Raw genomic sequence first — 26,647 nt, 5'->3', positions numbered from 1 at the left:
AACCTTGATTATTATTTATGATGTGTTCAGATCACACTAAATAAGTGTTACACATTTTAAAATTAAATGAAGTCTTTCTGAAATTACTGGCTAGTAAAGATATTATTTTTGTAAATATAATTTTAACAACAAATTAAATATGTAAGTATTATAATATTTAATGAAAACCATCAATTTCTGTATCATACTTAGCTAAACAAATTAATAAAGTAAGGTACGCGAAGTAAACATACTTAACACGATTCGACGCGTTTGCAGGCGGCGTGTGCGACTTGCCCACGAAACAGCAGTAAAAAAGCGTTACGGAAACTTCCGAAACCATGATCGGCTTGGCCGACTAGTCGGCCGATTAGTCGGCTTCGTTGTAGCCGACTAATCGGCTAGTCGGCTAGTCGGCCAAAGTCATGATCGGCACATCTCTAGATAAAATATGTCATTGAAAAAAAAATAACACCCGATTTTTTTTTGGTTAGATGGACTCTCCTACTGATACCTAAGCCCTGAAAAAATTTGGCAGGAAGGTTTTTATGTCAGCAAGCACGCGCCGTAGCCCGTACCTCGTAACTCGAAATGTAGAACCTCGCACATATTTTGTCAACACTCAGGTGATAAGCGCCGCATTTCCTGAACTATGCGGCGATCAGCTTGATTCTGATTTCTGGCGGTCAGGTTTGAAATTAGTTTACTGTGTATATTTATATTGTGATGGGAGGCGGTCGCCGGCAATAATAATTTTTCAATATTTTACTCTAAAAATAACTTTTTGCCTGTTAGTCATTACCTGCAAAATTTTACCTTGTTAGAGTTATGTTTAGTAAATTGCTCATTGTAAAGCTTAGCCTATATTCATATTTAGGTACATAGTTGCCTATTGTATTTGAGGTATATGCGGTAATTTAATAAAGTAATGGAGTTTATTTTAATTATTGGGTTCCTAAAGGGGGCGACTAACCCTAAAGTGTCGGTTTTATAATTCATTTTATTACTTGAAAATAAGCCCCGAATTGTTTTATTTTCTAAAATAAGATACTACATTATATTTCCGAGAATTCGATCTGAGCAAAAAAAACGATATCTTAAAATTTTCTCGATAGAAAAATATCACAAAGATGCATAGCTAATTTTCACGAATTTTTCATTTATTGCCGTAACCGTGCATTGAAATAAGTTAATATTTTAACACATTGTATAAAATTCTATCATTGATAGATTGACCTAGCGGATTTTTAAAATGTTGTATATATTTATCGAGTTATTGAGAAAAAACTAATTTGGCGATGAATCCGCGTCGTTCTTTTTCACCTGGCATATGAAAGACGGGCGTGAGTATGAAGAGAGAAGGACGATGTTTGATTTTTGGGGTTAGTCGCCCTCTTAAGGCTAACGTCGTTAAAATGTGTTCAGTAGAAAATAGGACGTATAGAGTATACCTAGACCGAAATGATTTTAAACTTGCAAGTTTGCGACTTGCGAGTATGTTTTGGAAAAATAACATAACTATCGTAATAAGATAAATATTTTTAGGTAAAATACTTGCCTTTAATATTATATCTACCGCTGAGTCCGTTGATTGAATACCATTAACTTGCACTTATGCGCACCTGATGACGAGCCGCATTTTCCAAACTCATTCTATGATCTAGTGCGGAAAAGTCATACAAAGTGCATGTAAATGCGGCTCGCCCCGTCGATCTCGTCTTATGTTCACGTAACAATAAAAATGCAAAACTAAACATAATATGGGCTCGCGTTTTCGAAAGTGCATTTAAGAGCTTAGGGGTTAGGTTAGGTTAGGTTAGCCTCACTTTTGTGAAGATCGAGCCACGTCCAAAGTTAAAGTACCTCCACCAGAGCCTTTATTCCAACGATAGAAGGTTCATTTTCAATGAACATATACAATAATGCTAACCAACATTATAGAAACTGGTGCCCTGGGAAATACAGTACGTTAGGGAAATAAGGCGTCTAGATGAGTATGGATTTAGCTAACCCTCACGGCTCACCTGACGTTAAACACACAGTAGGAGTGGTTATAAAAGAAAGTAGATTTCAATTCCAGGTAAAATGAGCTAGTCTATTAATTTTCAAGTACAGGAATGAAAAAATGGTATCTTGAAATTATCAAGGAATAAATAAGAGAAATGGGCAAAAACAATTTTAAGGACATGAGAAAATGAGGGAGACATTACATAAAGAGGGCACCACAAAATAAATTATACATAATACACAGTAGAGCATATTTATACTGGATCGCCAAGGTTCTAGGTTAATTTAGTATGTAAATATTGTAATCGTTCATATTTTTGGTATGTAAATATTTTGCAGTGAATCTTTGTACAGGGACCTAGGTAATTACTATCTTAAGCTGAATCAGTGTTGCCATATATACAGATTTCTCCGTATTTATACAGATTTTTGGTGAGTAATACAGATAAGTACTGGATACAGATATTTATACAGAATTACAGAATTTTGTAAATATGATTAATTTTGTAAAAAATCAACAACGAAACAGGCTAAATTCGGCACCATTGAAGGTCTTTTGCATACAAAGTAACTGATTGGTGCGAAACAATGCTATAATCTAGAGGTTGACGAGCAGTTGCTCTCGAAATTTAATAAAAAAAAATAATGAAAATAATATTTCTATCTATCTTATTGCTGTTTTTTTTATTATGTTAAGGGCCTGTTTCACCACTTCCTGATAAGTGTCGGATACTTAACTTTCTCGACATGTCAGTATGGAGAATCTGTCAAAAAAGTTGTGGATAGCCTATCCGCCGGTACGTTAATCAGGAAGTGGTGAAACAGGCCCTTAGTGTGTTTAATTTTTTTTTTCTATTAGATTTAAAATTTTTATAAATAAAAAGTTACCAATTTATGTACAAGTATATTTTTATTTATTATACGATTGTCACCTTATCACGTCAATACATATTCCTTTTTTTCATAAAAAAAGCGTGGATATAATGATTAAGAGGTATTTTTTGGTTAACTTTAATACAGATATTATACAGAAAATTGAGACAATATGACATACAGATTTTAGCAGTTCCCACTATAGATAAAAGGTCGAAACCATCTGGCAACACTGAGCTGAATAATAACTCAAATATGGTAAATATTCTCGTATGGGAAATGATCCTGGTATTAGGTTTGTATGAGAATTTCGATGGCACCCGGACTCTTAAGATTAACATTGTCCTACAAATAGAATAAGTAATCCATATTTTAGGAACATCAAGTCTAAGTATGAAATTCTTTCTATCTCTGTTAGCTACTACTTTCAAGATTTTTCGCAGATAAAAAATGTTTTTCGTCTTATCAAAATGAACACACACACAAAAACTCACAAAAAATTTGCTTGATAGTAATAAAAAAAATATTGTTCTAGGGCTCCCGTACTAATGCACTTTAATTATTTCAGATAGTTTTAAAATGGTTTTAAAGTAGGTAAAATAAGACAGACGAGCGAAGTTGTCTGTGAGTTTTCATCTGAAAGCGGCTTTCGTATCAATGGGACAGCTGACACCTAGATAGTAATACAATTCATTGAAGCCTATGATATTCTATTATAAAAAAAAGGTAGATATCGCACTAGCGCGTACAGTCTGATACGGCCAAATGAAGGTAAGTGCCTTAAGTAAAAAAGGATGAAAAAGTTACGTACCACAAATAAGTACATGAAAACATCTAGTAATTAATTTTTATTTCTATATTTTCCAACATTATCGACAAATTATTTAATGCAAAACATTAAACTAAAAAAGGATAGAAAATACGGACGACAACTGCAGCGTGATAAGGAGAGATAATCGTGTGACATAGAATAATCGCGCATGCGTGCCGATGTGCAACTCATAGTATATAGTGTTGAATATATTTACTTTGTCCACTTCTCTCAATAAAATGGTGCCCGTACTTTTGTGTTAATTATTTACCAAAAGAAATCTAATATATAGCAATCCTTTTCTATATCATTCGTAACGTATTATCTGTCGCATTCATTGTTGTAATTTATAGATATACCATATGTCGTACAGGAACAAATTCTGAGGACCGCTTTGTATGAGCATCTTTAATAAAACATCATTGATTGAAACTATATTTTTTACCAAATAATGCAAAATGCAAATTATTAATTGTGAACACCCGCCATATAAAAAAGTTGCTCTACCGCGATATACTGTGCTGCTATAATTCAAAGAGTACTGAATACCTTTGACTAACCGAGCGGCGTTGTTATGAACGAGCATTTACAATGTTTTAATTATTTCAGTGTGTACCGGATATGCGTAATCGATTCGTACTGAGATCGTTCTAGCATTGCCCAGGCGAATATTCCATTACTTGTCTCAGTATACTGGCCAGTGCCGTTGCCGTTAAGGTAGCCAATCAGATCTCGTCGAAATCATAATATTGGCAGGTACTGGTAAAATATAGGAACACACCTTATGTAACGTGTACGTACCAATGACGCTAGCCGTTTTATTATTTCATCCTTGAAGATAAAACTTTTCATGGCATGGTGGATGCTGGTCTGAAACAAAATATTATGTTGTATTTGCGTTTATTTTTATAGATACGAGTTTCGACGCTTGGATTGTGTTCATCACATATTTTTTTACTAAGTCCCATGTTGAGTAATTTACGAGTATACTAAGTATAAAATTTGACATTTTATAAGTTTTGTGCCCTGATTCACCGTTTAGAATTTAGATTCTAGCTGACACCTGCATCAACACTAGTTTATAATATTATAATAGTAACAACTAGGGGTTCCCAAGTATCAAGATCGCTAGTTACTTAGGATTTTAGCACTAAATTCGGCACTAGACAATAGATTATATTTTGAAGGTATGTGTGTTCCCTATGATATATTTCAGACCAATTGGGGAATCCTGGATGCAGAACAGATTTCATTAAAAATAAAATTTTATATTAAAAGCTGTGTTTCTAGTAAGTAACACTTTCCAAGATGGCAGTTCTCTGATTTTGGCCACACCAACCACATGATTTTAGAATTGTTCTGAGTTACTCATTAGAACAATTTTTGGAAGTCGGTTAAAAAGTAGCCTAAGTTCAGCTCAGAAAAATTTGGGAATTTTTAATTTATGGTAATTGGCAACACTGAACACCGAGCGGTACTCCAATCCGAATTTTCAGGTTTATATTATTTTTCTGTGTTTATGACGATTTATATAATATTTACTGATGGTATGTGATGTTAGTATCTTTCTTGTTTTTTGTAGTGTTATTATTGCATAGTCTCACTACGCAAACTGGCATTTTGCTACGGACGTAACTTAAAATTTCGAAAATTATCGACACACCTACCTCACCCGAAGCTTGCGGCGCGACTGGCGCGCTTACGCCTTATCAGGCGTATCACGTATGATTTGTTGCCGCATTTTTCAAGTACGCCGACGGTATCTAGTCGTAGCGCGAGCGCGAGACCTATCATTCATCTAAGGCAAATATATACTTTGAATCCTGAGAAATTACAGATGGATAGTTAGATGGGGGTAGGGAATGCAAATCTCGCGAGATTGGTGCTCAAGCGAGATCCCGCGAGTTTCGACGCTTGGATTGTGTTCATCACATACCTATTTTTTACTAAGTCCCATGTTGAGTAATTTACGAGTATACTATAAAATTTGACATTTTATAAGTTTTGTGCCCTGATTCACCGTTTAGAATTTAGATTCTAGCTGACACCTGCATCAACACTAGTTTATAATATTATAATAGTAACAACTAGGGGTTCCCAAGTATCAAGATCGCTAGTTACTTAGGATTTTAGCACTAAATTCGGCACTAGACAATAGATTATATTTTTGAAGGTATGTGTGTTCCCTATGATATATTTCAGACCAATTGGGGAATTCTGGATGCAGAACAGATTTCATTAAAAATAAAATTTTATATTAAAAGCTGTGTTTCTAGTAAGTAACACTTTCCAAGATGGCAGTTCTCTGATTTTGGCCACACCAACCACATGATTTTAGAATTGTTCTAAAGAGTTACTCATTAGAACCATTTTTGGAAGTCGGTTAAAAAGTAGCCTAAGTTACTCCTTATTACATCAGCTATCTGCCAAGAAAAGTCCCGTCAGAATCGGTCCAGCCATTTCGGAGATTAGCCGGAACAAACAGACAGACATACAGACAGACAAAAATTCTAAAAATTGTTATTTTGGTGTAAGTAGTAATTACCGTCTAAATATGCATGTAGTAAAAAATTATTCATTTAATATTACAAACAGACACTCCAATTTTATTTATATGTATAGATGTATAGATATAATATATTATAGATGTATAAGATTATGCCATATGATGAGTTGTTACTCCATTTTAGTAAATGAAGGTAAAGCTGGATAAAGTATTATAAGAATGTTTAGAAATAATAACAAAACTTTCCTTTACTATTTTTATAAGTGTTTTTATAAACAGTAAAATATAAGCTATACTTACAATGTTTTGAAAAAGGCGCTTGACGATAATAAATAATAAATTTAAATATTCAATTTAGGAAATTTAAAAACAACCCCCGATATTAAACTCTATTTTCAGGAACCAAAATACAAAATTTGAAACCGATCAAACTACGGGCAGTGGCTGTCGCTGGCTCGGTTATACAATTATTGAATTTCAATTTCATCAAACAGAAACAAATAAATTAATGTAGACTTGGTTAATAGATCGATCATGTTCTATAATTACATTTATCATCTAAGGTCACGTTAGCAATTATTGAAAGATAATTAAAATTACTGATTATAGGCAGTGAGTTGGCTACTGCAACAAAGATAGTAATGATCAAAATAAACATAATTACTGTTTATGTAACCCGCTATAACGGGTAACAGGTATACCCGGTATTGCGACCGCACAGAAATAAGATATCTATTGATTCGTTAATCGCGCCGAGACCGTACATTTTTCCGGGATAAAAAGTATCCTATTGTCCTTTCCTAGCTGCACTTCTTATTCGGATATTTTTTAAAGATATTGATAATTCTATATTGTATAACAACCCCTACGGCTATTAAAGAGGTAAATTCTTACGTGTATCTCCTAATTCCCAGAATTTAAAGCAAATATCTTAGATAAATGATTGGTCTCGCGCGCGCGCTCGACTAGATACCGCGCTGTATAGAAAACACAGATTCCCGAATGCGGCACCTCAATATTGTAGTGTGTGTAAAACAATGCACAAATATTGTTGTGTGCGTAGATAATCGGGTTGCCAGATACGTGACTGGTGCCCAATCAATGGGGAAAAATTAGTTGCTGTGGTCTTGTAATTTATTATTATTGTATAGTAAGTGCTGATTTTTCAATCACCAGATAAACTTTACCATTGGAATAAAGTCCATTCGAAAAGAATGCGATAAAATAACAACGTTGTTTAGGTCAACGAAATATAATGGGTACAATATTGATGAGAAAACAATACAAAAACAATGGTAGGAAGTTTAACGAAAGTTAAGAATGAGTCATAAAAAAGCAAATGTTAAATTTGTTTTCTCATTTGTTACTGTATTGTGTACTTACATAAAATATAAACTGTATTTAAGATTTTTATTTTAATATGATACTCATAATTCATATTTATTAATACACATTCATGATCCAGGAACTTTGAATACTTTTTGTTCCGTTAGCGGGATTCGAACCAGCTACCCTAGCTAGAGATTTTAATGCGCTCATCCACTCAGCCACTATGTATATATAAAAAAATAAGATATAATAAATAAATAAATAAAAATCACTATCTCAGAAAAATTTGGGAATTTTTAGTTTATGGTAATTGGCAACACTGAACATCAAGCGGTACTCCAATCCGAATTTTCAGGTTTATATTATTTTTCTGTGTTTATGACGATTTATATAATATTTACTGATGGTATGTGATGCCAGTATCTTTCTTGTTTTTTGTAGTGGTATTATTGCATAGTCTCACTACGCAAACTGGCATTTTGCCACGGACGTAACTTAAAATTTCGAAAATTATCGACACATCTACCTCACCCGAAGCTTGCGGCGTGACTGGCGCGCTTACGCCTTATCAGGCGTATCACGTATGATTTGTTGCCGCATTTTTCAAGTACGCCGACGGTATCTAGTCGTAGCGCGAGCGCGAGACCAATCATTCATCTAAGGCAAATATATACTTTGAATCCTGAGAAAGTACAGATGGATAGTTAGATGGGGGTAGGGAATGCAAATCTCGCGAGATTGGTGCTCAAGCGAGATCCCGCGAGTTTATGAATACAATACCGCGAGATCTCGCCAATTTCGAGATCTCGCGAGATTAGCAGTTTGGTGTTTTTTTTTTTGCAAATAATCACATTATTATAAGATTAACATTCATTTTCACGAATTTCTCAATTGAATTTTATGCATCAAACATTGTTTGACGTATCTGTCTATAATTTTTAAGTAGTAAACTTTGACATAAGTATGTATCTAAGCTATCTATTAACGGCCGTTCCCAATATTTGATCTATCTCTGGTTTTGCCCTACTAGAGATAGGAATAGCTCATAATTGACATAAAATATATGTCTCTAATGTCTAATGTGAGCTATTCCTATCTCTAGTAGGGCAAAACCAGAGATAGATCAAATATTGGGAACGGCCGTTAATAACTAATGAGAGAAACAACCAGTCTTCTCTTCTGTGCTCTTTTATAATTTTGGACGTGGCGGTAATATCGTGGACGTCCGCAGTAAAACGATAACATAATGAAGTACAATGTATAGAAATATATGAAGACGTTTTTAAATTTGCGTCGACGATAACTTTTTAACGTGCACGTTAGAGAACATCACGACGTCTACACTTTTGAACCGCACAAAACGTTCGCGGTGTGTAAAATCAAAAAGGCATTGAACGTACCCAACGTTTTATCGTGGAAGCCGGCGTCCATGATAACGTGACGTCCAGAATTATAAAAGCGCACACTATCAAACACAAATCTTTTAGTAATAAAACAGTTCTTTTGTAACTAACATAACAACGAGATGTCAATATTCAGGACCTAGTTGGAAATCACAGTGCACAGTTGCTTTGGCCAGCTCCTCTTTGTTTTTACTTCGTGATTGCAACTCCGTCCGTGTCAGTCCGCGCTTCGAATAAGACGTTTTTATGCTCAAGTGCAATCTCGTCAAACTCGCGAGATCTCGCCTTTTTTTCGTCCGAGATCAGTCTCGCTAAAAAAGGCCGAGATCTCGCGAGAACGAGATTGCATTCCCGGGGGCAAAATGTGCGGTTCCCGCGTTTTATACCAGTTTTGGCGCAACGGACTTACAGAACTTACATCTAGTACTGTGTTAAAAATTGTATCAACCTATTTATTAATATCAGTTGAAGAAGCAGGAGTTAGTAAAAATATTACTGATCATGTATTTACCTATCCATTATCCAGTATCCACTAATGGTACGTGAATAAGCCTTTAAACGTATTATATTGGAATGTTCCTTGTTGGTACACTTTTCTGGTTTCTATCCTAACTGACTTAACAGCAAATTAACCTTTGCCTGTGTCGCCGACTGCCGACCAGTATTAGCTGATATACAAATGAAAAGAAAAAAGGCAATAAACAAAAAAAATGTCGGACCTTCTAAATATCACAAAGTAGCATTCAATGTCTTGACATCTTAAAGATAAACGAATAGGTATAGATAGAAAAAAAGAACAAAGTTTAACTAAAGATTGCCCTGCAACTGTGCCACACGGCACCCTAAGCTGCTTATATTGTGTTGTATAATATCTAAAATTGCAACCGAACGTCGAGGGAGTCAAAATCTAGGGGTCAGACATGCAATAAGCCGCACGAGCGAGGTCTAGACTAGACAAATCACGTTTCACGGGACATTTTTCATCGACGAAAGCCTTCCGAGGCGCATGGGAAATGAAAAATCGAATCGTGCAACGAAAAGTAACAGTTTTTGAAGCACGTTATTTCCGATACTTAATCGTTTGTCAATCCGATTCAGAAAATGTTGGTCATTCATAAAAAAAATGTTATTACCTAGTTCTAAAGCAATCTCATGCGGATTGCGGACTTTACAAATATTGGTTATTTTTATTAGGATTTTTAAAAGCTTTTATTTAACTTGCTCTGTACCTATGTATGTAAGTATGTATGTTACGGTGGAATTTTGGACTTCAATTTTGAAGTAGATATATTTAACCGATTGAGCTGATTTTTTTAAATTTAAGACTAGTAAAAAAGTAAAACTCAACTCAATTTATCTATCGTACAATTCGTACAATACTACATCCTTTCAAATGTCTGTAAACGGTTCTTAAGGTGACGCCTTGATAATTTGGCTGCAGCGATATCGATTTTTCTCAATAATGACTAAAGCTAAGAAATTAAACTTCACTGTCAGTATTCATCAAGTCTTTATCTTTGAATTACCCATAGCATAACACGATTGGTCAACTTTTATAACACAGAATAATCAATCAAAAAGACCTCTATAAAACAGGGATTCTAATTATGCCAACAGAGGAGAGTGATTTAAGCTGCCTTAATTACACGACAGAAACCATTTTGTCGCTTACGCCCTTTCCATTTCTTGTTGTTCCATTTCTTATTTTCTATGAGAAAACATCTATCTAAAACATATCCAAATCGATTTTTTACTTTAACGCGGCGTCACCTTAAATTATCTCGGGAATAAACGTATTTCTATAACAATCACTGCGATCTGAGATCTCGCACAATTCGTGAATTCGCAAATTTCATGACCCGTTTGCCACGGTGATTGTGTTTTGATCTAATAGGTTTGCGTTCAATTTGGCACGCATCGGTCAATCGTGGTCCGTGGATCATGACCGCCAATTTGTGTGGGTCCGCTATAGCTACACTAAACCTAAACGCAACACCACATCAAAAAGAACATGAATGATCACGGTAAAATTAGTTAAGCCATTTACGCGTAAAAGAATCGACCTACATCATACAATATGTCAGATTAGTATTGATTGTTGAAATGTTTTTGCGCAACTAAAGTAGTGGGTTTCACACAGTTCAGAATACTGAACTTCAAAACGCTAATGTGAATGCGTCTACGAATAATAAAAACTGAATGCGTTCTCGCTCGATCTTCGTTATCTAACAATGGTTTAATTTTATATATTACTAGCTGTCCCGGTGAACTTCGTGTCACTTTAAAACCTTCTCTGGACTTCTACGAATATTTTAAGTCTAAAATTAGCCCAATCCATTCAGCCGTTTTCAAGTTTTAGCGTTACTAACACAATTGAAAATCCATTTTTATATATATAGATATTTTGTCACAAAATGTATGGAATTGCGATCGAAGCGACTGCGAGAATCAGTCTCTAGCTCAGCAGCATAACAACAGTAGACATGGGAAAGAATCGACAAATTTTGATACTGACAGATTTTATCGACAAAATGGCGGATTTCCATTGTCTAACTGTCACTTTATATTGTCTAACTGTCATTTTGTCTATTCTTCCGTAGAAAAAAAATGTTTCTATGGTGACCATGCTACGCCTGCTGGTCGTTAATCCTTCGCCTCTTTCGACCTCTCGATTCTCGAAGGTCGCGAATACTAATTTTTCAATTTTCTTATGAGCGATGACTGGCTAATATCTGCCTATTAATTTAAACGGGATTTTCCAAGTTCTGATTATTAAATAAGTGGAAAATTGTCATCTTTTCCTCGTTGAGATAAATGCGATAGTAATTTGTTATCCTTGCCTTTTACCGCGACCAGGTTACAATGCGGTTTCACTAATAATAATAAATAGTATACCTAGTATTTACTATACAATAGATAAGTACAGTTTGAATGTGTTAGATAATATGTAACAAAAATCCATATCCATTAATAGCTTCTTATTAAGGGAAGTAAAATGTTAATAAGACAATATGTAATATTTTTATTGTTTTATAAAATCTATAATAATAATACTCCCCACACCGGTTTCGGTGACGGTGGCCGGTTTCATTGAAACCAGGCCAGCTACGCAGGAGTAATTTTATAGTGCCCAAGTGTGTGCGCAATACACATAAGCACTCCCTATTCCTTTACTCTCATAACCCAGTGGGACGGAAGACCGACACGACCGGCGAGAGATCAGGCGCAGGACCGACTTTTACATGCCCATCCGACGCATGGATTATCTTACTTGTCAGACAATCAGGTGATCAGCCTGCATTGTCCTAACCAAACTTGGATAACATGTTTCCAACGCCGGAATCGAACCCACGACCTCCGGAGTCGAGAGCGACGCTCTAAACACTAGACCACGGAGGTGTTTTATAAAATCTATATATTAAAATACGTGAGCCAAAAACTTTGTATCCCTTTTGACGAAAAATTTTGGAAAAGTAGGTGAATGGAACTTTGATCGGTTATAGTTTATATGGTGAAGGAGTGCATCGAGCTAATATTACTTTGAAATTATGCTTTTATTATACATTTTTTTAACAAATAAAACATTACACACACTAAAACACACACACTAGAAAAATTACAGATTTTTGAGTGACAAGCCTATACATACGAATTATACTCTTATAATTATGGTTGAAGTCTGTTGACAACAAGGTGACAAATTGAAAATGGATTATAGTTTTTTTATTGAATCTTAGATAATCATAAACTTATAATATACTAAGTTTATGTAGATAATATTATTAGACAATGTTTACAAAATATAGGTAGTAGTCCTAATGTCGTTGAAACTAAGGTACTAAGTAAGTATATCAAACAAGTCTTGCATCTCACTGACCAACTTATGTCTATTGTCTACTCAGGCGAGTATAAGTGCATCTCACAGTTTACTGTTAAGCAGTGTTCACAAGCCTAAGTAATAGAATACCTGTAAAATATGCATTTATCTCAATTCAGAATCGCTCTTCACTTCACACTTTTTATCTTTCTTTAGACAAGGTTCTTTTTTTTTTTTTTTTTTTTTTTTTTTATAAAATTGGGGCCGTCTATAGACTGTTCGTCCATATCCTTTTTTTGTTATTTTATTATTTAGATTTTTCGCACCAAGGATAATTGAAATAATATTATGAATTTTAATTAATTGTGGTCCATCACGCCATGGACACTTTTTTTTTTTTTTTTTTTATATAATATATATTTATTATATGTATAACATATTATACTCTATTCTATTAAATATACATATACACATATATATATATATATATATATATATATATATATATAAATGTGTATATGTATATTTAATAGAATAGAGTATAATATGTTATACATATAATAAATAAATATATACATTTATTGTTTTATAAATTGCATAATAATAATATTAATGTTTTGAACGGTGAGGTCCCAGTCGGTGTGGCAGCCAGTAGATCCGACATTTTCCGATTTCCTTAGATTTTATGCTGCTCCACCCTTTGCCTTTAGATGTTGTGACATTGGCTTGGTGGAGAGGGGTCACTCAAGCTGGGTGGAGTTTCTAGGTTGTTAAAAAGACATCGTTCTGTGTTTAGACAAGGTTCAGATAACTCGTTAGATACATAAGTAGTTTATTTACTTAGGCCTTAGATGTAGGTAATACAATTAGATGTTACGGCATGGGCGTACCCAGGTTCTGAGCCGGGGGGGGGGGGGGGGGGGGGGGGCAAATTACCCAGGTTTTTTTAGTTGTAAAAATATTGTATTGCAAACAAATGGCAAAAATTCGTTTTCTTAATTTTTATAGATAAAAGTACGAGATAATATACTTAGTAGGGGGGCATTTTCAAAAAAACGTGTACCCTTGCAAAAATATGTCTATATTTTTTAAGGTCATTTATTTACCTTTATTTGAATGTCATATACAAGGAAAAATATTGAACTAATGGAATAAGTTAAAAAGAACGCTGAAAACGTTATATTATTCTGATATTATTGAAACAAAATCGAATTTTCGACGAAACAGATTCCGTTGTGCGACTAAATGTAAAATATAATTTAATACAAAAAAATACAGCAATAAATGGATTTCTTCGTTAATTTAATCTAGTGAAATGCATCTTTAATTGTTTATTAAAAAAAATGTAGATAATTTCAAGGATCAACAAGAGTAGCAATTATTTTTAATCCATTGTGTGACTATGTGACCTACCCACTAGCTAATTTTTCATTTTTTTACATGAGTAAGTAATATTTAACATATTTAAAGAAGTTTTTATAACACAAAAACCTTTTATTTAAACATTTTTATTGTTGCACTACTTATAAAAGTAAAAAAATACTTTGATTTCATAGATTTAACTTCATTAATTAGAGGGACGAACATCTCATAATCATAAAGATGTGTTCACATTTCTACGAATTCCTAAGTTATTAATGACATCGGATTATATGCACGATCAAAGTGCCGAAATATCCATGCAAATATGCACGAAAAATGGTCGAAATATGCACAAAATATGCACAATCAAAAGTCATTTAATATTAAAATTTATTATTTTTTTTAAGACTTTTCCGGTAGTGACATTAATAAAAGCGCCAATTTTTATAATTTCATAAAATCCAGGATTTTTAATTTCTTGAAATAAAGACTTTTTATTTATTTATTATACGCCAATAATAATTTTCTACCAACATTTTCCGATTGCAATCTTAATGCCCATGGAAGTTAAACTACCGAAATATGCACTATCAACGAAAAATTGCCAAAATATGCACTATCGCCTAAAAAGTGACATTATATGCATTTGCATATGCAAGTATGCAAATGCATATAATCCGATGTCTAGTTACTATAAATCTAAAAATATCAATGACACAAAATGATTTTCAACTTTACTGATAGAAAAGTAGTGGAAATAAAATCAAAATTATTTAAAAAATAAAACTTTTAGGTACTTAAATTTTAAATATTTGTTATTGTTAAGTAAAGGCGACGCCTTGATAATTTGGCTGTAGCGATATCGATTTTTCAATGACTAAAGCTAAGAAATTAAAGTTCATTGTCAGTATTTATCATGTCTTTGTCTTTGGTTTACTCATAGCATAACACGATTGGTCAACTTTTATAACACAGAATAATCAATCAAATAGACCTGTGTAAAAAAAAAAAGGAGTCCTATTTTTCCCTACAGAGGAGAGTGATTTAAGCTTCCAAAAATGTACATGGATTGGTTCAAGCATACACTTTAATTTGCCCATAGCTTATATGAAATGTATTTATGGTTTTTAAATTACGCGACAAAACTATTTTGTCGCTTACACCCTTTCCATTTTTTGCTGTTCCATTGCTTGTTTTCTGTGAGAGGCCGGGCCGGCCTTTCATAGAAAACTAGCAATCTAAAACATATCCAAAACGGTTTTTTACTTTAACGCGGCGTCACCTTAACACATAAGTTATAGAAAATATATTTGTGCGTTAATCGTACCAGTTTAAAAATCACCAATTTTCTTAATAAAATCTGTGAATAAAAAAATAATTTATTTAAAATGTGAACTAAGCCTTATGCTTTCCGCCTGTTGTGACTTGTCCGTTCCATTATATGTGACCATACGAAAAGTCACAAGTCGGAAGTCACGTAATATTACTTTCTTTTACTTTTAAAGTGTTTGTAAATAACCGATAATAGTTATCACAATTTCATTTTTTTTACTAAATACTAAGCTAATTTTGCAACGTGTTAACAGTAAAAACAGTTGGAGAAAGTATAATAATGCTTACAAAATATGGTCACTTATCTGAACAAATAAACCGTTCCTGAAGAACCACCCAACCTGCGTCCGCGTCTTGTAGCAGATTTTTAACTGCTAAATTCAAATTGAAGTTTCTCGATGTACAATGAAATATAGTGCTATCATTTAGTGCCGAAAATATTTTTGTAGTATGTTTATAAAACTAAAAAAAACGGTCACTAAACCGAACATTCCGGCCGGGTTGTTTTTTCATGATTATAATTTTAATTAATTTGTAGTTAAATTATGTTAGATTTTTCAATAACAAGACATTCAATTGATACATTAAGTATTTAGGAATCTAACATATGTTTTTTAAGTAACTTACTTTAAGAAAAAAAATAGTTATTAAAGATTTTGTTACAACTTCTGGGAAGGGGACAGGTGAATTTAATAGGTTTCGGTACTTAAAAACCCTTATAAATCTCATACTAAATAAAATTTTATACAAACGTGAATGTATTTTAATAAAAGAAAACTTGTTTTTGCTCCTACATTAAAATTACAAAATGTAAGTATGTAATTTTTTACAAATAATCTGTAGCGAAGTCAAGGGACAAGGTAAAAACCAGGGGTACACATTTTTTTGAAAATGCCCAGGGACGTCAACATGATGCAGCTGCTCCCCCCTGCCCCCCCTCAGTACGCCCATGTGTTACGGTGTTTTCCAAGGCCTATGAAATAATAACTTCATCAGTTATTAAATCACTTGTTGTTTTTATACAAAATTATATGGAAACTTAATTAGATCGAATCACTTGTCTATTAATAAAAATTCTCACCAGTATCACATTCCTGTACATAATTATGCAACTGTGCGAAACCGTTGAAGAACGACGCATGTCTTGTGCGGATATAGGTACAACACGTTCGGGTCGTCGAGCGATGTATTATATTAACTAGATCCCACCAAAACATAAAATGTAAAAGGAGCCAAGCAAAATATCGCATAGCTTTAATACTAATGTCGTAAAAAGTTTTCAGATCACATTCAAGCCAAGCCTTCAACTTATTTTGTAATTTAAATTAATATTCAGTAAATGTATCAATAGATTTCTTTATTTTATAATTATTATAGTGGCTTGGCAATGATCACTAGAAAAATAATCAGCGACTAATTGCATTTATTGGGTACCATCGGCCACATGCGTCGTTACAATATACTAAAACAATTTACGCTTGCCGTCTGTGTAAGTATGAAATCCTCCTAATATGTAGTTTTATATTTGTTTCTCTTCTTGAATGTGATCTGAAAACTTTATACGACAGAAGTATTAAAGCTATGCAATTTTTATTTTGTTGTCGTTATAAAAGCTAATAGTCCAATTAAAATAAAATAGGGTTTTTGAAAATTTCAGAAAATACTCAACTGTGTTTTAACTTTAATAATTAATAATAAAAATTAAATAAACTTATTATTTAAGAGGCGCTCCCATACAAATTTACGGTACGGAACCCTATGTTGTATGTACGAACGCCAGTCCGACTCGCACTTGGCCGTTTTCATAATTTTTCCTTTCATTGTGAATAAAGATCTATCCGGGTACCAAATTTCAAGGTTCTGAGTCTGCTAGAAGTACCTTAGAATTTTGATGATCTGTCAGTCAGTGAGTGACAAAATGTAGTAACTTTGACCATCTGTAACTATTAAACTATTTATCGAAATTTCATGTAATTTGGAGGTTAAGCTCGTTTTAATACTTTCTCCTAGTGACCGAAATTCTAAATCCCTAGCTTTCTTAACATCGAAGATAAAGGGGGTGTGAAAAAGCCACGAACCGTTTCGAGAAAAGTATGGTACGGCCGTGCCTTTGCTAAAAAGCTTGGCTGGGGCACTACCGTGCCCCCAGATGCGTCATATGACACGGTCCACGTGATCGAATCTAGGTTAAAGTTAACCGTGGATATCGTGTTATTCCTCTCGATTTTCGTATTTATAAAAGAGAAGTACCTAGTGCTAGTGGGTCTTAGAGTTTAACTTTCTACAAATATTTTTATTATTCGTGGCTTATATTAATATATTTTTATAAAAAAAGTAATAATTATAACAACTTAGATAAGAATGGAATATTGAAAAAAGTGCAAATAACTGAAACGTGATGTGTGTAATAAAAGCAAACGAAGAAATAACTTTTAATTATGTTGTAGCCGCGGCAGGTCGAATTTTAATTGGATATTTTGGTAATTATTTTCAAAATAATAACTATTTCAGCTATAATTATTATAAAATGGTTGGTTTTTAATAATAATAATATTTTAAAGAAACATTAAAAATATTAATAACCACACAATTTAACACGAACGTACCTAATGCAATTTTTTTTGCATTCAATAAATCGGAAATAAACATCAAAAGTTAGCCTAGACAAAAATCATATTCAAATCCCATTTAAATAAAATCGGCCAAGTGCGAGTTGGACTCGCGCACGAAGGGTTCCGTACCATTATAGAGCAAAAATAGGTAAGAAATGTTTTTTTAATTTTTATAGGAGATAATTATTTATTTTATTTGAATTTTATTATTCACTAGCTGTTGCCCGCGACTTCGTCCGCGTGGACTTCAGTTTATAGCGCGCGATGTCAACAAAATTGGTGTCAAAAGCTTTTATAAAAAATACCCTGGTACCACTTAAATCAAAACAGCTGTGCAGTGTGCACATAATATTTCATTTTTTAAAATTAAACTTTATATATTATGCCAAATTTTAAAGCTTATTTAGCCCCCCAATTACACAACTTTACCCATAAACTATTTATCATTGATAGGTTTAAGGTTACGTCACCCTACTCGTATGTAATATAATGTACTGGCTTATTAAATAACGTAAAGAAATAACAATCGAAAAAATCGAAACTTGAGTGTATGATGATACCACCTCTTATAGAAAGATGTTGGGACAAGCGTTAGCGCGATGTAAGAGACGCACGGCGCCATCTAGTATGAATTTTTGGAACTAACTTAATTTGAACAAATTTTCGTATTTTCACCCCCTTTCAACCCTTTTTTCCAGTATAAAAGTAGCCTATGTCCTTTCTCAGGCTTTAGACTATCTGTATACAAAATTTCATTACTATCGGGTCGGTAATTTTGGCGTGAAAGCGAGACAGACAGACAGACAGACAGAGATACTTTCGCATTTATAATATTAGTATAGATTATTAAAATTATAAATATAACTGAGTATTTTGTGAACATTTCAAGTGCCTAGCTGTTAGCATTATTGATTACGAGCAAAAAAGACAAAAAAAACCTAGAGGATTTTTAAAATGTTGTATAAGTACGTCTTATTTATCGAGTTATGGAGAAAAAACTAATTTGGCGATGAATCCGCGTCGGCCGTCGTCCCTTTTCATCTGGCAAATGAAAGACGGGTGTGAGTGTGAAGGAGACAGACAGACGGATAGACAGACATCGAAGTCTTAGTAATAGAGTCTGATTCTGTTTTTACCCTTTGGGTACGGAACCCTAAAAAACATTCGCACAATTCACTTGTCAAAATCAGCTGACGGTGACAGCTCTCTCAATCCAGCCCATAAAGTTAATCATAGACATAATATAAATACGACAGTATATATTATGTCTATGAAGTTAATATACCTCCGCTAGGTATATTAACATTATGATCCAGCCTCGTACATCGTTGTCGTGTGGGAATGACAATATAATAGCATTTCTAAGTCAGAGAAAGGTCAGTTTCCCCACGAACCCAGTATGACGATCGCTATCTGCACCAATTACTCCAGATAACTGATATTTTATCCAGATAAAACATAATTACTCCTAGTAATTGGTGGTTAGTGTTTAATGGGAGCCGTGTTTACAGTAAACTACGGGGTACAGAGGTACAGTTGCAGGCTTGCAGCACGCTTCATAAATTCAGTTTGCTATGACCCAAAACGAAGTTAAATTGAGGCTTCGCTGTGGTGTTTTGAAAGGAATTTCCAAATGAGTACGTCGTTGGAGAGAGGATAGGTCATTATAAAATGCAGGTTCTATTGGAATAATGGGGCAAGTTCCGAAATTTAACCCAGTATAAATATAGCTAGCGGTCATGACGTAGAATTGACGACGAGAATTGAGGTCTAGTACTGTTAACTCGTTCCGAAATCTACGTCAGTGCATTGACGTACCTGACTTTGTTGGGATGTAAATATAAAACGTCATACTTGTCGCATTAGAGGCAACCAGTACATATATTATGGTATCGGGTACATGACGTCTTGACTGTTGAGAACTGGCCAGCATACTAGGAAGAATTCCGGCACCAGGCTTAGATATTGTTAAAGGATGAAATATAATATTATGTCTCGCACAGCATGTATTTTCAAAATGGCGTCTATGTAGTAGGTACATGAATTGCTGTTATGTAATCCTAAATGCCTATTCTAGGCCTCATACGGTAACGAACTAGCGATAAAGATCAGCAATAAAGTCACCACGATTACATCTATTAAAGGACAAAATTGACTCACTAGAAAGTTCTCTTACGCAAGGCAGAATATTTAAAAAATAATCGTATAGTCTGCACGACGTGTAACAAGTTTGGAACTGAATCAGTGGCGTAGCGAGTCGAGGACCACGAGGTAAAAAGGAGAGTACTGAGTAGGACCCTGCCCTACAGGTGCCACGCAAAGATCAATTAACGGAGCCGTCTGACAGCGTAAAAACACCACGAAAATTTATTTGAGTAATTTAGTTCTAATTAAGTACTTTATTTACTATAATTATCACCTAATAAAAATTAACAGCTATAAAACTTCTTTTTGTAGACAGTAAATCATAGATTAAAAGGGACCCTGAGCTTCGGGGCCCCAAGGCACGGCCCACCTTGCATCTTAGTAGCTACGCCACTGGATCATATTATGTAACGTGGTTACTTAATGGTCATAAATAAACGATAACGGTAAAATATAGTGCAAATATGTAGAGCCTTTGAGGCTTGTATTTCGCAACTTGATATGTGGGTTTAATGACCTACTATATAATAATGATGACTATTTGCAATAATATTAATCAGGTTTTCTTGGCCTGCGGCATTTATGAATGTCATTCAAAATTTTAATTAGAGCGCCAGACGAACGGCACGTTGACGGCAGTCGATGGGTGCCGTCAACAAGTGCCGTCGACAAGTGCCGTCGACAAGTGCCGTCGACAAGTGCCGTCGACAAGTGCCGTCGACAAGTGCCGTTCTTCTGAACTATTGCTTTTGAGGCTGGCGTTTATCATTGTATCATCATAAGGACGCTGTTAAGCATTCGTGTACCAACCTACAAAAAAATTACGTATTGAGTTATGAATGCAGTTATGTTCTAAAATATAAGAGATGATTTAGAACAAGACTGCATTCAAAATTTAACAACAAAAAATGTGGGTTAGGACAGTAATGCTTAACAGCGACCATTATTTATTATATAATATCTCCCGGCTCCTCTGAATTTTCTTTCTCGTGGGATATTTTGCCACCTGAGAACAGCTGTATCTAAAGTCATGTCTAGTCTAGCTTTACAGTAATGAGGTAACAAACGTATGACAATAACTTTTAGCCACGGCCACGGTGATCAGGCGTAGTATTTTAAAGACCGGCAATCCTAAACATAGTTTGGGTATGTTCCCTAAGAATATTTAATTCTAGATGACGTCCGCAACTCTATAGCGCCAAAATTCATTTATTGCGCGGGAACCGTACATTTTCCCGGGATATAAAATATCCTATGTCCTTTCCAGGGACTCAAAGTATCTCCGTACCAAGTGAAGGGGAAGTGAAGGGGTAACAGACGTAACAGACAGACAGACACACTTTCGCATTTATAATATTAGTATGGATATAGAAGTATGGATGTACTGTGCAAAAATACATACATACTTATATTTCGTTATGTAGTAACTCAAAAGCGACTTGCGCTAAAATTCTTTTATTGCGCGGGAACCGTGCATTTTTGGGAGATAAAAATATCCTACGTCCTTCCCGTGACTCGAAAGTATCGCCATACTAAATTTCAGCAAAATCGATTTAGCGGGTTGGGCGTGAATAGGTAACAGACAGACAGACAGACATATACACTTTCGCATTTATAATGTTATGTTAGTAATTAGTATGGATGGACCTCAAAGTTTCAGTTTGGGAACCCCTGATCTAGTACATATTTTTATTGCTGAGCGAAATATTTTATTGCTCAATTCGGAGAAATTGTGAACTTTAAAAACGCTTGAAACCTTTTTAGTTTCTTAACCCGGCGCCACGAGAATAATCAAAGGCATGAGTGGATGAAGTGGGTAATTAACATTTTATAACATAAGGACAATTATTATTACCTACTTATTTTCCCTTATTCTTTGAACAAGCCTTGTAACTTACCTACTTCATCATCTGGCTACTATAGAAATTCCACTTTTTAGGGTTCCGTATCCAAAGGGTAATAACGGGACCCTGTAACTAAGACTTCGTTGCCTGTCCGTCTGTCTGTATGTCATCAGGCTGTATCTCAAGAACCGCTACAGCTAGACTTCTGAAATTTTTACAGATTGTGTATATCTGTTGCCGCTATAACAGCAAATACTATAAACAAAATAATATTAATATTTAAATATTAATATTATTTTGTTCATACAAAAAATTTTTTTGGCCTTTTTTGCTCAATATGCAACAACAGATGGTGCTGACAACAGATAGGCACTTAAAATTTTCACAAAGACCATAAATATATGTGTACTTTAACAATTAATAATACCTAATATTTAAATAAAATAAAAAAGTAAGGGGGGCTACCTACAAAAAAAACACATTTTATGGCCTATTTTTACTCTATAACGGTACGGAACCCTTCGTGCGCGAGTCCAATTCACACTTGGCCGATATTTTTATTTCGAATCATTTTATCTTCTCCATTTATGCAAAAAAAATTAAATTGTTAGCTATCCACTTTATCCACTCACGTCTTCAATTATAACGACAAAGACACCGCGAGTCGTTATGACCCGGATATAAATAAAAATATTAAGAAAATTTAAAAGTTTTGTTAATTTTAATAATTGCTTGTGAGTCGTGTTACGTGTGTTTATATTAATAAAGTTTTGCATTCTCGGTGGAACGACCGAGACTGATGAGCTTGACTGCGGGTTATCCATACTAATATTTTAAAGTGAATTGTGTCTGCCTGTCTATCTGTTTGTCTGTTACCTGTTAAAGCCTCTTAAGCCGCTATTGGTGAAATGGTGTGCAGACTAGAGATACTTTGAAGTTTGATCCCGTTAAAAGACATAGGATGAGTTTCGTCTTGTCCTGACTGCACTCACGCGAAAAACTAATTTTGTCGCGTGTGCGATAAATATATTAAGAATTTATATTATGTACTAGATGACGAAGAGATTTAAACAGACAGACAGACACACTTTCGCATTTATAATATTAACTGTATACAGTATTATTTTTATGAGACGTTGATGGGGCAATCGTTTTATTATAAGCCATTATATGCTATTAATAACTAATTAACTTACATTAACAAAGCCGCAGCGCTACGTGACTCGGCACTGCGCGCTCGGCGCACACTTGACCAATTTTTTCAAGTACAATCACCCAGTACCTACTTTCGATCTAAATTCGATTTTCTCCAAGAATAGACCAAAACTGCAACACGTTTTATGTCTTTTCTTTTTTAGGGTTCCGTACCCAAAGGGTAAAAACTGAACCCTATTATTGAGACTTCGATGTCTGCACGTCTGTCTTACAACAAACGCGATTTTTTTGGCCTTTTTTGCTCGTAATTAATAATGGTTAAAGGTACGCACGAAAATCCTTAATGATATTAATTGTATTTTAATAATTATTAATGAAATTAAAATTTAATAAATATTTAAGGGTGGCTCCCATACAAAAACACAGTTTTTTTCAACTCACACTCTATAACGGTGCCTTTCCCTTCGTGCACGAGTCCAACTCGCACTTGGCCGATTATTTTCTTTTATTCTTTCAAATATCTATTCCCATGACCACCACATTACTCTATATTTTATCATGTACAGGCGTAGTGTACAGGTCAAGATGTCTGACACACTTTTTATCTCAAGTTCATAGTTATTAATTTTATCACAGTAAGTACTGAGAAGCGAAATAATTAAAAACCCTGTATAGCCCAATTTCAACCCATGTATTTGGCTAAGGGGTAACTTCTCAAAATTTGAAAATCTGGACTTTGCAAAGACGCACAAGTGTATCATAACACATACTTATATCTATGCTCAGACAAAGTGTCTAGGCCCTGTCTACACGAAGACGCTAAGTTTTTCCACGACTCGTCTAGCTGTACAAGCACTTTGTAATTTACACACTTTTGTCTCGAGAAAACTGCGCCAGACATTCTCACACTTAAGAAAAAATGTCTACGTTTCAACCGTAATGTTTTCTACATTGTAATGTAAAAGGGTAAATAAACAATTTAGGTATGCTGCTATAACACTTCATATTTTTGCTGGAAATAAGAGTAAAGAGGCATACTGATCGCCTGATGGGAAACTGCCCAGTGCCTATGCAACACCGAAAGATAGTGTTGCCGAACTTTATTAGTAGGTAGCTGTTCTTTAAATTTAAATGAAGAATACAGTCCATTTTCAATTATTATTGATAAGAATTAAATCAGTGGTACTGAACCTTTTATTTATATGGGCCACAAACAAGTTTCAGTCTAGATGTCGAGGGGAGGGCTAAAACCAAAATTATATATTAGGTTGGAGAAAAAGTTTCTTCGCATTTTATATAAAAAATCAAAAGATTTATTTACAATTGACTAAAGTATATACCATTTTGTTCGATAACTTTTTGTCATCTTGTTGGTAGGGACATGATCCCATTGCATTCTGATGAAAAAACTGCGATAAGTGGTTTTGGCAGTCCTCTTGTGATGTCAACTTGACACTGCCCAAGGAATTCTGCAGCGACCGAAACAGGTGAAAATCTGAAGGTGCAAGGTCAGGACTATACGGCGCGGCGGATGCATTAACACCTCGTAGCCAAACTCCCGTAATTTTAGCTGAGTGGCTAAAGATGTGTGAGGTCTAGCGTTATCATGGTGAAAGCCACACCCCTTCTGTTGATTAATTCCGGTCGCTTTCTTTCAACTTCTTGCTTTAATCTCATAAGTTGTTCCCAGTACAGTTCAGAATCGATGGTCCTGCCTGGTGGTAACAGCTCATAATGAATAATGCCCTTCCAATCCCACCACACACACAGCATCACCTTGCGAGTTAACCCGGGTTTCGCCACAGTCTGTGAAGCCTGACCGGCCTTTGACCACGATCTTTTTCGCACGTTCTTGTCGTACGTGATCAACTTTTCATCACCAGTTATCAGCTTCCTCAAAAATGGTTCGGTTTCATTACGTCGTAATAAAGAATCACAAATGAGAACACGGTTCATTAGGTTTCTTTCAGTGAGCTCATGAAGCGCCCAAATATCGTCCTTTTTTGTGTACCCAGCTTTTTCCAAATGCGTTAAATTAATATTTTGAGGTCAATCCCCAGTTCTTCAGCTACATCGTAACTACTAATATGTCGATCTTGCTCCACCTTTTCAAAAATGGCTTCAGCTTTGCCCGTAACAGGGCGACCAGAGCGACGTGCATCTTTGATATCAAAATTTTCGGATTGAAAGCGCTTAAGATGGCTACTAACCCCAAAAATCAAACATCGCCCTTCTCTCTTCACACGCACGCCTGTCTTTTATATGCCAGGTGAAAAAGAACGACGCGGATTCATCGCCAAATTAGTTTTTTCTCAATAACTCGATAAATATACAACATTTTAAAAATCCGCTAGGTCGATCTCTCAATGATACAATTTTATACAATGTGCATTGAACTAAGTTAATATTTTAATTAACTTAGTTCAATGCACGGTTATGGCAATAAATGAAAAATTCGTGAAAATTAGATGCATCTTTGTGATTTTTTTTATCGAGAAAATTTTAAGATCTCGTATTTTTGCTCAGATCGAATTCCTGAATTCTCGGAAATATAATGTAGTATCTAATTTTAGAAAATGAAACATTTCGGGGCTTATTTTCAAGTATAAAAATGAATTTTAAAATCCACACTTTAGGGTTAGTCGCCCCCTTAAGTCAACCTTTGCGCTACTCTCACAGATACTGCATTAGGTCCATAAACATCATAAATTTTTCGCGGCTTGGGTTGCATTTTTACCTTTTTTGTAATAAAAATTTAAAATGTATCGAATTCCTTCATTAGAATCACTCATTTTAACAATAAGTAATAAAAACAAATTAAAATCTCACATTTACCAAATTTGAATTTGGAATTGTCTTCTTAGAGCAGCACGCTGCACGAGTCGGCACTCGGCGCACGAGTACCGGAAACTATTCCACCTCAAATTTTTTTATGCGATCCTCTTCAAACTGATGATATAAAATATGCATGTTGCCAGGGCGCAACCCGGTGCCATATTGCTTAAACAAACATTGTTTAAACAATTGCATGGAATTGTTATTTTTCAACCGGACAATTTTTTTTAATATTCTTTATTGAAATACCAATAAAAAAGGTTCTATGACTTTTCACGAATAAGTTAATATTTTTAAAGATATGAATTTTTAAAGGTCTTAAATTTGGGTACTTTCGACCCATGAAAAATATATTAAAAAATAATAATATCTAAGTAATATATTTTTTTAAATTCTCTATATTTTATTCTACACTACTATTATAAAGAGGAAAGATTTTATTGTTTGTTTGTCTTGAATAGGCTCCGAAACTACTGGACCGATTTGAAAGATTCTTTTACCATTGGAATCCTACATTAATTCTGCTGAACATAGGGTAAATTTTATTTTGGAAAAAAATAGCGTTCCGTAACTTATTTGGGATTTTCGGACGCAAGATGTAAAAAATCGACCAGAAATGTTACTTTTTTCGCGTACG

The 26,647-nt window shown here is 34.4% G+C and overlaps 1 protein-coding gene across 1 annotated transcript in view; it reads right to left on the bottom strand.

The window, feature by feature from the left end:
• The window catches only part of LOC121738639, an 84,867-nt gene that overhangs the window by 43,110 nt on the left and 15,110 nt on the right, over positions 1-26,647 (bottom strand). The window contains exon 2 of the mRNA XM_042130831.1: positions 4,472-4,540. The gene's annotated coding sequence lies outside the window, so the exon portion shown is untranslated. The remainder of the gene's footprint in view (positions 1-4,471; positions 4,541-26,647) is intronic.

This window comes from Aricia agestis, chromosome Z, assembly GCF_905147365.1.
Source record: "Aricia agestis chromosome Z, ilAriAges1.1, whole genome shotgun sequence".
Classification (NCBI taxonomy): domain Eukaryota; kingdom Metazoa; phylum Arthropoda; class Insecta; order Lepidoptera; family Lycaenidae; genus Aricia; species Aricia agestis.
Note: the sequence above shows the minus strand (reverse complement) of the source record. Positions and strands in the feature narration are given on the sequence as shown.